At 40.2% G+C, this 13,846-nt stretch overlaps 1 protein-coding gene across 7 annotated transcripts in view; it reads left to right on the plus strand.

The window, feature by feature from the left end:
* The first annotated feature begins 610 nt into the window (after positions 1 to 610).
* RHOBTB1 (Rho related BTB domain containing 1) overlaps positions 611 to 13,846 on the plus strand; it is a 120,373-nt gene continuing 107,137 nt past the window's right edge. For 4 of the 7 annotated variants that reach the window (XM_077778553.1, XM_077778549.1, XM_077778556.1 and 1 more), the window contains exons 1-2: positions 887 to 919; positions 1,285 to 1,431. The gene's annotated coding sequence lies outside the window, so the exon portion shown is untranslated. Of the gene's footprint in view, positions 716 to 882; positions 920 to 1,284; positions 1,432 to 13,846 lie in introns of those variants that run through there. The other 3 variants (XM_077778550.1, XM_077778552.1, XM_077778551.1) reach the window with 3 other exon arrangements.

Raw genomic sequence — 13,846 nt, forward strand, 5'->3', positions numbered from 1 at the left:
ATTCTTAGAAAAGTACTATTTCTGCTAAAAATTAATACATACCACTAGCCTTCCATAATTCAAACTCAAGCAAAAAGGCAAAACTGAACAGTGAGGTCTACAGATAATTTTCAAATCTTATTTTCAATGATTGCAGGCTGTGTCTCCCATAAACTTTTATGCCAGCTGTTAAAAGCTCTTCAAATTGTTTTTGTTGCATTTCATTTTCACCACTCTTCCATACAGCAAGGAAAATAAAAAAGAAGACTAAAGAGAGGAAAAGTTGTGGAGATTTGGGGATGCAAGGTAGTGACTGGCCTATGTAATCCCGGTAACTAAAAGTTTGGAATTATTCAGACACGATAATACTTGGAACTTGGGGCAGAGCTAGTATGTAATGTACTGGTTTCCAGCATTAACTTTTTATTTAAAAAATAAGTTCCTTAACCCTTCTGCTGAAAGGTCACTCGGTTGAGGTTTTGAAAGGCGAACGTGCAGACGGCTGCAGTAATGATAGTCTTTGTGTAAACTACCCAACACGACACAGAGTGATGTGTAGTTTGTGATGTCAGCAGACACCGCAGATAGAATCGCCTGGGTTTCTACCTCTTGGCTAGACAACGTCCCGACAAGAAAACGCTGACCCTTGACACCGCCAGAAACTTTCCCAGACTTGGCCTCCATTGGTAGAAGGAGTCGCCCCACTCATGACGGGCGCCCCACGAGAGTCCCGGAGGTGGGTGGTGGGGAGGCCGACACTGGGGCGGGGTCCCTCCAGCCCTGCGCAGACAAGGGCGGGGCCTCACGCACTTCGGCTGGCAGGGGCTGGGAGGGGGGAGACCTTGAGAGCCGGAGCCGCAGGGGGCCAGCCCGGGTCGTGGGGGCAGCGGGGGCGGCCCAGGGCCCNCAGCAGCCGCCGCTGCGCCTCCGGCGCCCGCAGGTAGAGTTGGCGCGGGCGGGGCGGAGCCGCGTCGGGGGGAGATGAGGGACGCGCCTGGGTGGGAGGTGTTCCTCAGAGGGTCCCCCTGTGCGTGCACCCCTATTATCCTCCTACTCGGGGGACGCGAGGGCTTGGAGCATCCCTTTGCACCCCTGAAAGGGGTGGGGGTGACCTGGTTACCTTACAGTGACCTCCTGACAGCTTCGCAGCTGCACTGAGAAAGCACAGGGCCCCAGAGGGTGCTAGCTTCCAAGAGACTTTGGGTGTTTTCTGCACCCTGCACCCTAACTGTCCAGCTTTCTCTCTCTCTCTCTCTATTTCCCTCTCTCTCTCACCCTCTCACCCTCCTCTCCCGCCCCCCGCAGGCAGGCGGAGTTGGGGGCCTGAAGGATTAGAGGGATAGAGTCCCTATCCCTCTGTCGGAAGAGATTAGAATCTGGGCAGGACGTGTCCAAGCTGGAGTCTTCAGAAAGTAGGTGCAGCATCTGCGGCTCCTGGTGTCCAGCCCTCAGGTGATGCGTGATTGATTTTTCTTGGTTTGTTAGCTCTGAAAGCCCCAGGCTGTAAAAGGTTTGGGTCAACAATGAGACTCTAATCCACAGCGGCTTTAGGCTTTCATGCCCTTCTCTCCAACACCTTCTGGTATCTGGAGGAGGGGCAGATTGCAGCACCCTAAAAGTTTGAAGTGAGTGTTCAAAGGAGCTTAGTGTTTTTAACTTGTGACTTTTTGAAAAAAAGAAAATACAGACTCTCTTAGTTTGAGTTATTTATTTAATATACATGCATTCATCTTAAGAGAACTGATGACGGCATTACATAGTGAGTACGGTAGCTATGGCATCATTAGAACTGAAAACCAAATTTACTGTATGGTTTTAGAAAAATTGCTTCTTTATGTGTCTTTTTATGTGCTCTATTACTGGGGTGCGGCTTTGTTGGGAGCGCTGTATCTCCTTGGTGTCTTGTGAGGTTTCCCCTGATGTTGGCCATCTGGCCTGTTCCCTTTTTGTAATATTTGTGTTTATGGTGAGCATGAACCTGCTTCCAGGCCTCTAGCCTTGGTCTCTGGTGAGAGGAGAAAAGTATCAAAAAATGTGCTCTTGGCAAGTTTGGGAGCAAGGAAGAGTGCTGTAGATTTTTATACCCATTAAAGTTTTCACGAATTGACAATTTAAAACTCAAAGCATTGTTTACCACCTGTCAGACTCACTCGTAAGTGTAAGGATTAACTAATAAAAGATTTGTAAAATGCTTCCTGAATATAAAACTCCATAAATATGCAAAATAGTAATAATCCACCCATTGTTAAATTTATGTAGCTGCTTCTGCCATGCATACAAGATGATTTAGAATGCATGTTTCCTGTCAATTAAACAATGAGTTTGGAGTAAAATAATGAGTTCAATTCACATCCTATGAAACTTTGAAATAAAATTTCTCCCATAAGGCAACATTGGCAGAGAATCATAAAGTAAGCAGCATTTCAAAAAGTTATATGTGGAATGGCACTTACCTTATGGCTGGGGGGAAAGGGACCCAGTGAACTTCTGAAACTAAGAAATATTCAGCCCTGGTTCAAGTGTGCCTGAACCATAAATATTCCCTTATGTTTTGGGGAATTCTAAGGAGAGAGCAAACAGATGCTGTGGCCTTATAGATAGCTGTCCACTTTAATCCACAAAATATGCCTCTCTGTATTTTAAGGTTGAAGTTCAATCTGTGGTCTTGTCCACAATGAAAAGAATCTTCATAGTTACTTGGATAAATTATTCATTCTTCCAATATAATGGGCTTGGTTTTTAAGCATCCTTAATACGAGCAATCATTTTAATATCCAGCAATCATTTTAATATCTAATAATCTAATTAGATTAATTTGTTCCCAATGGATTGAGTGATATGTTAACATCACATTTTTCTCTTTGCATGTATTTAATAATAAAGCATGTCGTTTTTCTGCTTACTGGTCTCCTAAAGTAAAACCTGCTTCTTATATGCTAATTTTAAGTATAAATATTACTAAGGATGGCCTTTGCTGTTTTATGAAGGCAACTCTAGATTCACCACTAGCAGATTAAGCTGTGAGCAAAACCATGAAATTGGGGATACTTTTCCTTGACATCTTCCCACCTTCAGTGGCCTTTTCTTCTCATTTTCTTCACTCAGCTCTCAGATGGACAGCTGCTAAACAGGCCCCAGCTCAGTATTCCAGAACTTCCTCTCTGCCAGCACTTTTCCTTTATCCAAGTAACTCAACCTCTGACCTACTTATTTTCCAACAGTTCGGTATGGGTGGAAGTCACTAGGTGAAAAATCAAGAGTTTGCATTTATCAGGCAGCTATGATACACCAGGCACTGAGCCACTTTATCTCATTAAATCCCTGATGCAGCAAATGTCATCCATGTTTCACACAAAAGAAAACTGAGTCTCAAAGAAGCCCTGGTCCCCGGGGACAATCAAAGAGCAAGGATTTGAAGCAAAGCATTGTGGTGCTTCCTGCTGCATTGTGAGACTGATCCTAAGAAGGGCTTATGTTCTGGACTGAGGCATGGAAGAGTTCTCCCATTGACTGTCTGGCCATTTGACCTTAAACCTCTGGGCCTTTGACTTCCTTTCTCTAGTTTTGGATTAAATGATCTCTCAGATATGGAAAGGATATTTGGATGCCAGCCACATAAACTGCTTCTCCCAGGGACTTCCAGAATATGTTTTTCCCTGCCCTGCTCTTTCTTTCAATCCCCTCCTTGGTCTTTTATCCTTCCTGTGGGTCCAAGTAAATGTCACCTCCTCCAAGAGACTTTTCCCAAATACTCTTCTGTCATTTTCTAGCTCAGGCCTAGTAATCCATTCTAAACTGAGAACCAACTGCATTTATTTTATTTACACATCAGCGTATATATGGTTGGTGTTTTTATCTTCTCCGCCATCATTCCCATCATCAGACTATAAGCCACATGAGACCAGAGCTCTTCTTGTCTGACTTTTTCCATTATTGTATTCCCAAGGTCTACCACAGTGACCCATAGCACATAACTGGTGATCAATGAGTGTATGTTGAATAATTATAAATAATATGATTATAATTCTATAATGAATAATTATTTCCTACAAAGGACATGTGCTAATGGCCAGTATATCTTTCCATCCCTGGGAAAACCTAAATGGAGTATCACTGATCTTACACTGTTACAGTGAGCCTAAATTAGGAATGGGGATCCAAGTACAGTAAAGGAGACAGCAACACAACCCTGGGACACACAGAACAAGTGGACATATTGCACATGGTCCAACCCCCATATTTTACAACAGAAAAACTAAACCTCAGAATTATAATAAAACTTGGGTTTAGAAGGCCACTGGAGATGAACCAATGGTCCAAACCATCGTTTTATTCATGAGGACATAGAACATAAAATATGGAACCGCTATATCCTGACTTCCAAACTAGCACACCTTTCACCAAGGAGTCAAAAACCTCAGGGACAGGAGTAGGGAGCTTTAGGCAATGACACTTTTTCCCCCTAGAAATTCCAAAGAGGCTTAGGTTTCCCAGACCCATCCTGGACAGCGGCATTAGTACACAGCAGAACATTCTACTTCAGATCATCTAAGTTTTAAATTTTGTATGGCCTGTATAAATTTCAGTAACTCATTTACTGTTTTAATGATCCACAGGCAGACTTTTAATACCTATCATTAGTTTACCAGTTCTGTTTAAATGCTGGAGAGCTGCAAATGGCAGAATTACAGTGCTGAGCACTTAACCACTACCGTGATAGATTCAAGATACGTTTAAAAGATGATTGATATTTTGAACCCCAAATGATGATGGCTTGTTTTTAAGGACTAAAATAACTTTTCTTCTCTAACTTAAAAAGCAATCCTTGCTAGAGTATTACATCCCATAAAAAAAAGCAATCCTTAAACTTTAAAGGGCATAAAAATCATCTGGAAGGCTTTTAAAAACCCAGATTGCTTAGAGCCTTTCTGCACATTTCTGAATTAATAGGTCTGAGATTGGACCCAGACAACTGCATTTTTAACACCTTTGGAGATTTTCTCAATCAAATTGTCTGAAGACCTCACTTTGAGTTCCAATAATAATTTTAGTATGTTTTGAATTTTCCCCAATTCCTTATAAGAGAAATTTTTTTTAAACAAGGGTAATTGGGGAAGAGTTTGATGTGTTTCAGTCTAGCAAACAGCACACTGGGTATGACGGAATCTGTTTCTTTATAGCCAAAGCCATGTAATCATGATATAGCTACTAGATTTGATACTGGCCCCAAATCTGGAATGTTCCAAAATGTTTCTATTGGACCACAAAAGTAAATCAGTAATTAGCAATGAGAGTTAAGTGTTAAGTTTTGTGGAGCAATAATGAAGCCCCCACCCCCTAGATGACTACATTCAGTATAGTAGAGAGATAAGATTAATACCCACAAAACATTCAAGGACAGGGTTGCAGATCAAGTACAGGATGCCCAGTTAAATTTGAATTTCAAATATACAACAAATCACATTTTAGTATAGGCATGTCCCATATAATATTTACACTTGCTAAATCTGGCAGCCTTTCTCAGTGAACATTAGCATTTGATAACATTAGTTTCCAGNCTGAATATGGTCCTGAGAGCACTTTCCAACAGAATGCTCACAGTATTCCATGGACCCCAGGCTGCCAAAGCCCTTATGGGCATCAGAGTCATCTGCAGTGTAGACAGCAGAGGTCAGCTCTTCAGACTACTTACTCAGGTTAGTGAGTCTGGAAGGCAGCTTAGAAAAGTGGAATGTGAACTGGGCTGTTAAGACCAGGAGAATTTAGCTGTATTGTGGGTTTAAGAGACTTCTTAAAGCTTTCACAGAAGACAGGTTCTCTGAGGCTTGGAGGGTATTTAGTAAGGAATATGGAGAAATTAGATTGGACTGGTTTTTAGAGTCCAGATTGTAGATAGCCTTAAATTCTAAAGGGCTTAGACTGCCTATTCTAGGAAATATTGTGTCCCTACTGATGTGTCAGTTAGGGATGGGAAGATGATCAGACAAAGGGAGATCATAGAGGGAAATTGTAGGCAGCCTCGGCTCTAGGGTCAGCAGGCCTGGCTGGTGTAAGCTCCTCCAGTAACAAGCTGGGAAGCCTTCCATATGTGTGCAATTTCTGTGGGCCCCCATCTCCTAAACTGGGAATTGGGAATAATAAAAGGAGCTACTAATGGGTTGTAGTGAGGATAAAATGAAGTTGTACGGTGCTGGCACAGTGGGTGACACAGCATAGATATGTGATAATATGACCTAATATAATCAGAGATCCCCGGGGCTGTCATCCACTACCCCTGCTGCTACTGCCCTTGTTATTACTGAAAGGGGTGTGGTCACCCAGCAGTCTGCAAGAGTGGTTTCATGGGAAGTAAACCAAGAGAAAAATGATTATTTGATCTGGATTTCGATAAAGCTTTAAAATCTCCCTTTCTGAGTTAAAATTTCATTATCAAAAATTGTGAAGGCAGAAACAAGTTAGTAAAATAATGTTTGTACTTCTGAGGATTTTAAAATAAGTTCATTCAACTCTTCATTATTTTTTCCTAGAAGAGGGAATATTAAGGACAATCTAAATCATGTACTCTGATCCCAAATCAAGGAAACTTTTTTTAATTGCATGTGTTACTCTTAATAGATTTGCCATCTTACCTATATCATTTTGGATAATATTTAAATTAATTTGCACATGATAAGCTCAGACTAATCATTCAAAATATTGCTCCCCAAAGCCATTTAAACCACAAAGCAGATGACTTTGTCAGAAATAATTCACGAAGCAATCTGCCTCCACAGAGCTGACTGGGATCCTAAGGGCTCTGGGGTCAGACCGTTGAGTTTCCCATCCCCACTGCCTCCTGTGACTAGCTTTGTGGCCAAATCGCTTTGCTTCTCCAAACTTCAGTTTCTCCCAATCTGTAAAACAGCACTAATAATCTCACTTACCTCCAAGGGCATAAGCAAAGAGTTCTCACATGGTTTCCGGTACACAGTTAAGCATCACATAGAATTCTGTGACCTCAGTGCTGTCATCATCTTATTAGTATATTATTTAATATACGCATAAAGAATTTATTTCAGGAAAACATCTAAAAATGTGAGAGATATTTATGATCTTTAGTCACATCTTAATTTATTGATTTACACAGTAAGGGCTATATAGAGCATTTTCCAAACCACAGAGTACAGGGTTCTTATTTCAAAGAATTTTTAATCCCAATTTTCACTATGTGTTGCTTTCTCCAACTTATCCATCTTCAACTTTTACAGGGTGATTGGTGCCTTTCTAAAGAGCTTTGGGTTTCAAACTATATATTAAAGCGTCTGGGCCCTAGAATTTACTTGGCTCATAAACCTACAGTAAAGAACAATACGGGATTGGTTTAGGGTACATTATAGTTACATGTATGGCAGTTATATTTTATTTGATCTGTGCTGAGCACCTTGAGGGCATGTCCCATAGTGCCTTCAAGATGGTAGACCCAAATATTTATTGAATGAATTTTGTGTATAATAAAATATATCATGTTCTTCTTCTGAGGATACATTTCCCTCACATTAGGAATTTTAACTTCTAAAAGAATGAAAACAAGGAAAAGACTTCTAACTTTCATGCATAAGATCATTAGTCTAATATTTCTAGACTGAAATACTGAAAGTGAATTTGGAAATCTACCATTCATATTTCCTAGAAGACCTATGGGTTATAACATTTCCCTTAAGGTCTTCACATTAGCTGCTTCCTCCATCTCAAATGTTATCCCCTCAGATATTGCTTGCTTATGTTCATTTTTTTATTGTCTAGTCTCATCCCCACTGGACCAGCAGTGCCCTGTGGTCAGAGGTCAAGCCTACCTTTTTACTGCTGTTTACTGCTCTAATAGCTACTGAGTATCTATTACAGTGCCAGACACTTAGTAGGTAGTCAGTGAGTATTCTGTCTATTAGTTGAATGTCAGAAGACCAAGATCTGGTCTTCTATAGTTATTCCATTGCAGAGCAGTAATTTTTTTTTAATCTTTTGGGTCAAAATCACCTTTCAGAGTTGGATTAAAATCATGAAATACCTCATTAATAAAATTTTACATGCTCAAATTTTGCATATAATTTGAGTCCATGGAGCACAGGCGAGGAATCCCAGTTTTAAAAGTATATGTATAAATACTAAGAAAATTTAACTGAAATATTAAACTAAATATCACAAAAAATAATTACGATGAATCCCAATGTGTTAATATTCATGCATCTGTAGTAATAAATTATATGTTGCCTTGGGAAAATTTTGCAACCCTCCAAAGGGAAAAAAAAAAGGCTATCTATAAAGGTTGAATGTTTTATTTATATGCTGGAAAGGATTTAAGGCTTATAAAGAAAGGCTAATAAAAATACATACTGTACAGCAATATAAAATATATTTCCAATAGGTAAGAAAAAATGAGTCAAAGGAAAAAAAATAAGGCTAAGAACGTAAGATGGGGCCAGGAGAGAGATTCATACTCAAAATTTATGCCATGAAATTCAACACTCTTGCTAGAAGATAGTAACAAATGTTGTTCTCAGTTTTTTAGCAGCCAATGTGGAGAAAAATATAATCAGTTATGTCTTGCAGAGGGCCATATTTTATATATACTTAAATATGAATACCTGTATGTGTATTTAACAGCAAACTGGTTCTTAAAAGAAGCAAGTTCAGTATCATAATAAGGAATGGTGATTATATTTCCAACATTTGTTTATGGCAAGTGTCTTTGTACCTGAGCTTGAAGTAACCCATAAGAAATGTTCACAAATAATGGGCACTTTGGACATTTATGATTAAGATGTAATGGCCTTCTTTTTGGGTCAACTCACTAGTTTGCTTCCTGCTTTGAACGGGCTTATCAATAAAAGGCCTATTATAGCTGTAAAAAAAAAAAAAAAGATGTAATGGCCTTCTGTACTTTTTGTTAGTAGGCCTTGCAGAAAGAGGCCTCGTTAGGGCAGCAAGACCCTCACAGAACACTGTGAGGAGGAGGGGTGGGAACAGATAAGGAAAACAGAGCTTTCTCCATTGTCTCATACCCCATCACTCCTTGCACCTCACCCTTTCTTCTGCTGCACACGATTTAAATAAGATGCCTGAAGCTCTCTTTCTCCCCTTTAAGGCATATGCACCTAGGATATTGACTAATGTAAGTTATTCCCCCTAACCTTAGTTTCCTCGGATAACAGTCTGTCAGGGACTTCTACGCCTTCCCTCTCTGAGAGAGCAAATACAATAACTAGCTTCTCAGAACATTATGTGGATTTGTGGCATTCTCTGAAGGGCTATAAATGGATCACATTGACAGCTTTATTTGTCATTCTTAAATGGAATGTGTTTTTCCCCCTTTGAGTTAAATTGAAATCAGATGGCATTTCTTATTTCATTGTGGGATGTTTTTACTCTCATAATTGCAAAATTACATTCATAACTGATACTATGCTAATTTACAAAATTTGTGTCTTATTATTGGGGGGTTCCTATTTGGAAAGTAACTGAGGGAAAACAACTTATGCAACACTTTCATTTTGCCTATTTATTGAGATCCTGATATAGTTGCTAGAATTCTGTCGCCATATGGAAGCAGAGACAATTATATTGCATGAAATGACATGGATTTTAGAAGCAAGGATATAAAAAGGCATAACCAGCAGAATATCCACAGTCCAGAGACTAAAACATTTTTGAAACCTTTTCTCTCCTTTGTCTCCCCAGCATGTCCCTGGTCTGTCATCCCTTCTTCTTGCAATGGCTCTTGTTCAACCTATGCAGGAGCAAAAATGTCAAGAATAGGGTTGGCAAGTACTACTTTCATACTCTGGCATACTTCTTACATGCTAAAATCAGTTGCTTGGGCTCAGGTGAAGTTTTTCATTTAAAAAATCCCCATCAACCTTAGCTTGACAATAGCTAGGCCTGTGAGTCTTCTTTAACATATGAATGAATGTCCTTCTGGACACTCCCCTAGTCTTTACCTCCCCTAACTCCCAGATATACACAATGCTCTTCACAATCCCAGGGCAGCTCTTTCTACTCATGAATCCTGTCCCCAAGCTTTAATAAAACCACCTTTTTGTACCTGATTTTTTTAAAAAAAATCCCTATCACTCCCATCCACCCACTACTAAATCTGTGTGAGAACGGAAGCCCTCCTACTTTAATTTCTTAAATCCTCCAAAAATTCCCAATGCTCTTTTACTGATCTCAATACTGTGGTTTAGAATTTTCAAACGCTATGCAATGGGTAGGTTTTTCTCACTGAATTTATATGTGTTTATTTTCATACTCATTTTATACACATGCATTCAATAAAGTCAACTTTACTGAGTACCCACTATGTGTTGGGCTCTTAAGATACAATGAACTGCGTCAGGTATCCCCTGCTCTCGTTAGGACTACAGGTTGATGGGGGAAACCTACAATAAAAGGATAACACCAATAGGTATGAAACTGAAACTCTTCTCAATATGCCACAAAGAAGAGACGCAAGGTTCTGGAAAATGAGATCTAAACCATAGGAGTCAACTAGACAAGGAGTACAGGCAGAAGGCGTGACGTGGAAGGGATGGAAAGCCATGATGTATGGAAAGCAGAAAAGAGCAGAAGCAATGTGGGAGACTGAAGGAAAATCAAGTACAGAGAGCAGAGGTGAACAGCTTGATTCTAGAGATGTGATCAAGGGCCATCGCCATGAAAGACTTTTTAACCATAGTGAAGAAATGTATTTATCCTAGGACGAATGTGAAGGTTGGGGGAGGGGATGGGGGATTATAATTAGTTACATCATCAATTTGGTATTTCAAAAATATATTTCTGGCTAGAATGCAGAATATGGATTGGCAAGGGGAAAAGTTATGTAAACCAGTTGAACATTTTCAGTACAGAGATACTGGTAGCATGGCCAAGGGAAAGAAGGATGAGATGCTGGTGATTTCTAAAATGTAAACGGATTCAAGAGACATAGAGGAGGTAAAGTCATAGGCCATCTTCTGCAATATTTACGTGGGGCCCGTGCAAAGTGTCAGGGAACACTGGAGGAGGAATGAGTTTGCAAAGGCAGATACTAAGTTCAGTTGGACACGTGGAGTTTGAGTTCTGCAGGAAACATTACAGGACAGAGCAAAAAGACATTGGATTATGGGTGTGGAGCTTGTCAGAAAGTTCTGCCGTTTGGATATAAACTTGTGACTCATCTTCAATCCATAGTTGTGGATATGATGGATGTGATCCATAGGTGGATATGACTGCCTAGAGAAAGATTATAAAGTGAGTGGTAGAAGAGAATGCTAGGACCAAAGTCTTAAGGAATTCAAATCCATACAGCCAAGTAGTGAAGGATGAGCTTGTAAAGGATGAAAGAAAGAAAAGTGAGAGAAGTAGAAGGGAACCCAGGAAACTGCTGGATCATATGTGGGGGGGAGGGGGAGCAAGGGAGCCAGGATTTCATTTCAAGAGGGCGGGAATGGTCAATTGGTTTGAATGTGGAAGATTGAGAACTGTTTGTTTTATTTAGCAAGAGTGGAGAACACTGATCCATAGAGAATTGTTCTGAATTAAAATAAAGATAAATCACTAAGTGATATGTATGGGAAATCGAGTTCTAACTAGTTCTATTTGTGGCCATGCCTGTTTGAGAATATTTCACATTTCATATTTTACATCTCTCTTAACATGATACTTGGGGAGCCAGCACTGATAGAGAAGAAAGTCATTTTGACATGCTGTTGACCACTATAGAGCAGAACTGAGGTGGATTTTGACAATAGACAAGTTGAGGTCCTGGGGTCTGAACTGGAGAGAAAATATGACGTGAGAACAAGGAATTTTATGAGCACAATGCTGCCTGTCCCTCCATCCAGTGATACTAGTACAAGCAAGGTAAATAAACCAAACATTCATGAAGCAGTGTTGACTCGCCTCATCCACTTGCTGGCATCCCTGTGTCATAGAAGGAGGCTGTGAGCTGATACATTGTACAGCACATTCTCAGCAACTTCTTTGAGGCAAAATTCAACTTCTCTCCCTGCACCTGCTGCTACAACACAAAAGTCTGAGCATGCCCATTGGCACGGGGAGGGGTGGGGAGTGGCAGGGAGACTGCAGAGTGGAAGTTAATACCTCAGCCAGTGAACACTGTGAGGAGGCAAAGGTCAGATTGCAGAAGTTTCAGCTGCCAATGGGAGGAAAGAAAAGAAAGATGACTATTGGTAATTATTTGCAGTAGGTCTGGCTATAAAGGAAAAGTGAGAGACTGGAGGGCAGCTGGAGGGAGGTAACTGGATGAGCAACCACTTATTCAATAAACAAATATTAAAATATCTTGCATGTGTCTGGTGCTAAGATAAGCACCAGGAAGAAATTTTCCAGCCCTGATGGGAGATCTGCCATAAGATCTATTTCTCGAATGCATAGTGACTAAATATTTTGTGATCTGATTTGCTGAAACAAATGCAACATCTTCCCTCAGATATAAACCTCACTTGATCTCTATAAAATGATCAAACAAGTTTGTGTTAAGATTAAAAAAGAGGAAAATAACATGTCCACCTGTACTTTTTTTTTCTCATCCTCTCTCCTTTCATTCCTTCTGTGTCCCACATTTGGATAGTTCTGTTAATGTCACTTTTTCAGAAAATATCTTCTAGGATAGTGTTCTTAACCCTATGTTCAGAGCCTCTCATGTGCTATTTGATCATCTAATCTATAATTTATAGAACACTCACATATTGGGGTATTGAATATTACCCCACGGAAGTTAGAAATGTGAATAAAGTGGGTTTCCCCTGACTAGATTTTAAGCTATATGAGGGTTCTTTGGCACTGCTCTATTTAGAGCTATTGAAAATAAAGTCAGAGTACTATAAATGGGATTTTGTAGTAAGGTTGCAGTTAAGGATCCTTGGGTAGTCAGAGAAAAGTACAATATATTCTTACACAAGAATTCAGGAAGATCCCTGAAAGAATTAATATTGGAACTGGGTGTTAAAAGATGAGCCACTGCAAAATCGCAGTGGCAGGAAACTACTTTTTGGAGGAGCCAGAGAGTGAGGAGAAATGGTTTGGTATGGTTAGAAAGGCTGTGTGGAAAGTGGTAATGCACAGATCTGGGATCTTGGAAAGCTCTGCTGAGGAGTCCTAGACTTGATCCTACAGTGACCGGAAGTGTCAGAAGTTTTAAGCAAGTGGGGAAGCATGAAGGAAGCATAAAAGAAAAGTGGGATCATCAGGAAAATTGGAAACCAACAAGGACTGGAAGCAGTGAGTACATGAGATGGGAGGCCACTGTCTGCGTGGAAGATAGATGGTGGATGGTGGGTGCATTTCTGCCATGACAGTGGCCTTGAACATGTAAAGGAGAAGTCAAGCTTCTGGTGCACAAAGTGGTCATAATCAGTTGGAGGTGTGTGTGTGGGAGGTGAGGAGATGGGGTAGAATGAAGAGGGCTCCAGGTGTTCAAGCCAGGGAGAGGGACAATGCCAATGATTTTAGGTATGGAAGAAAAGCAAATTTTGGAGATGATAGGGATGAGGATCTAGCCCAGAAAGCATGAAAAAAGGTATTAAGACATTTAAGCCATGGGTGTGAATGAAATTGCTTCCTTGATGAAGGCCCACATTTACGGAAGGGAGAAGAGGAGCCAGAAGAAAAATTCGAGAGACGTTTCATACAAGATTAGAAGTGAGATTTTAAGGAAGCCAAGAAAAAGCTTCAAGGAAGAGGAATCATATTGTGATTTGTTTCATTTATATAGCTGACCCTTGAACAACATGGGTTTGAAATGTAGCAGTCCACAAATATGCAGATTTTTTGATAAATACAGTACAATACTATGAAGGTATTTTCTCAACCTTAACGATTTTCTTTCTCT

The sequence above is a fragment of the Crocuta crocuta genome, unplaced genomic scaffold (genome assembly GCF_008692635.1).
Source record: "Crocuta crocuta isolate KB4526 unplaced genomic scaffold, BGI_CrCroc_1.0 scaffold167, whole genome shotgun sequence".
Taxonomy (NCBI): Eukaryota; Metazoa; Chordata; class Mammalia; order Carnivora; family Hyaenidae; genus Crocuta; species Crocuta crocuta.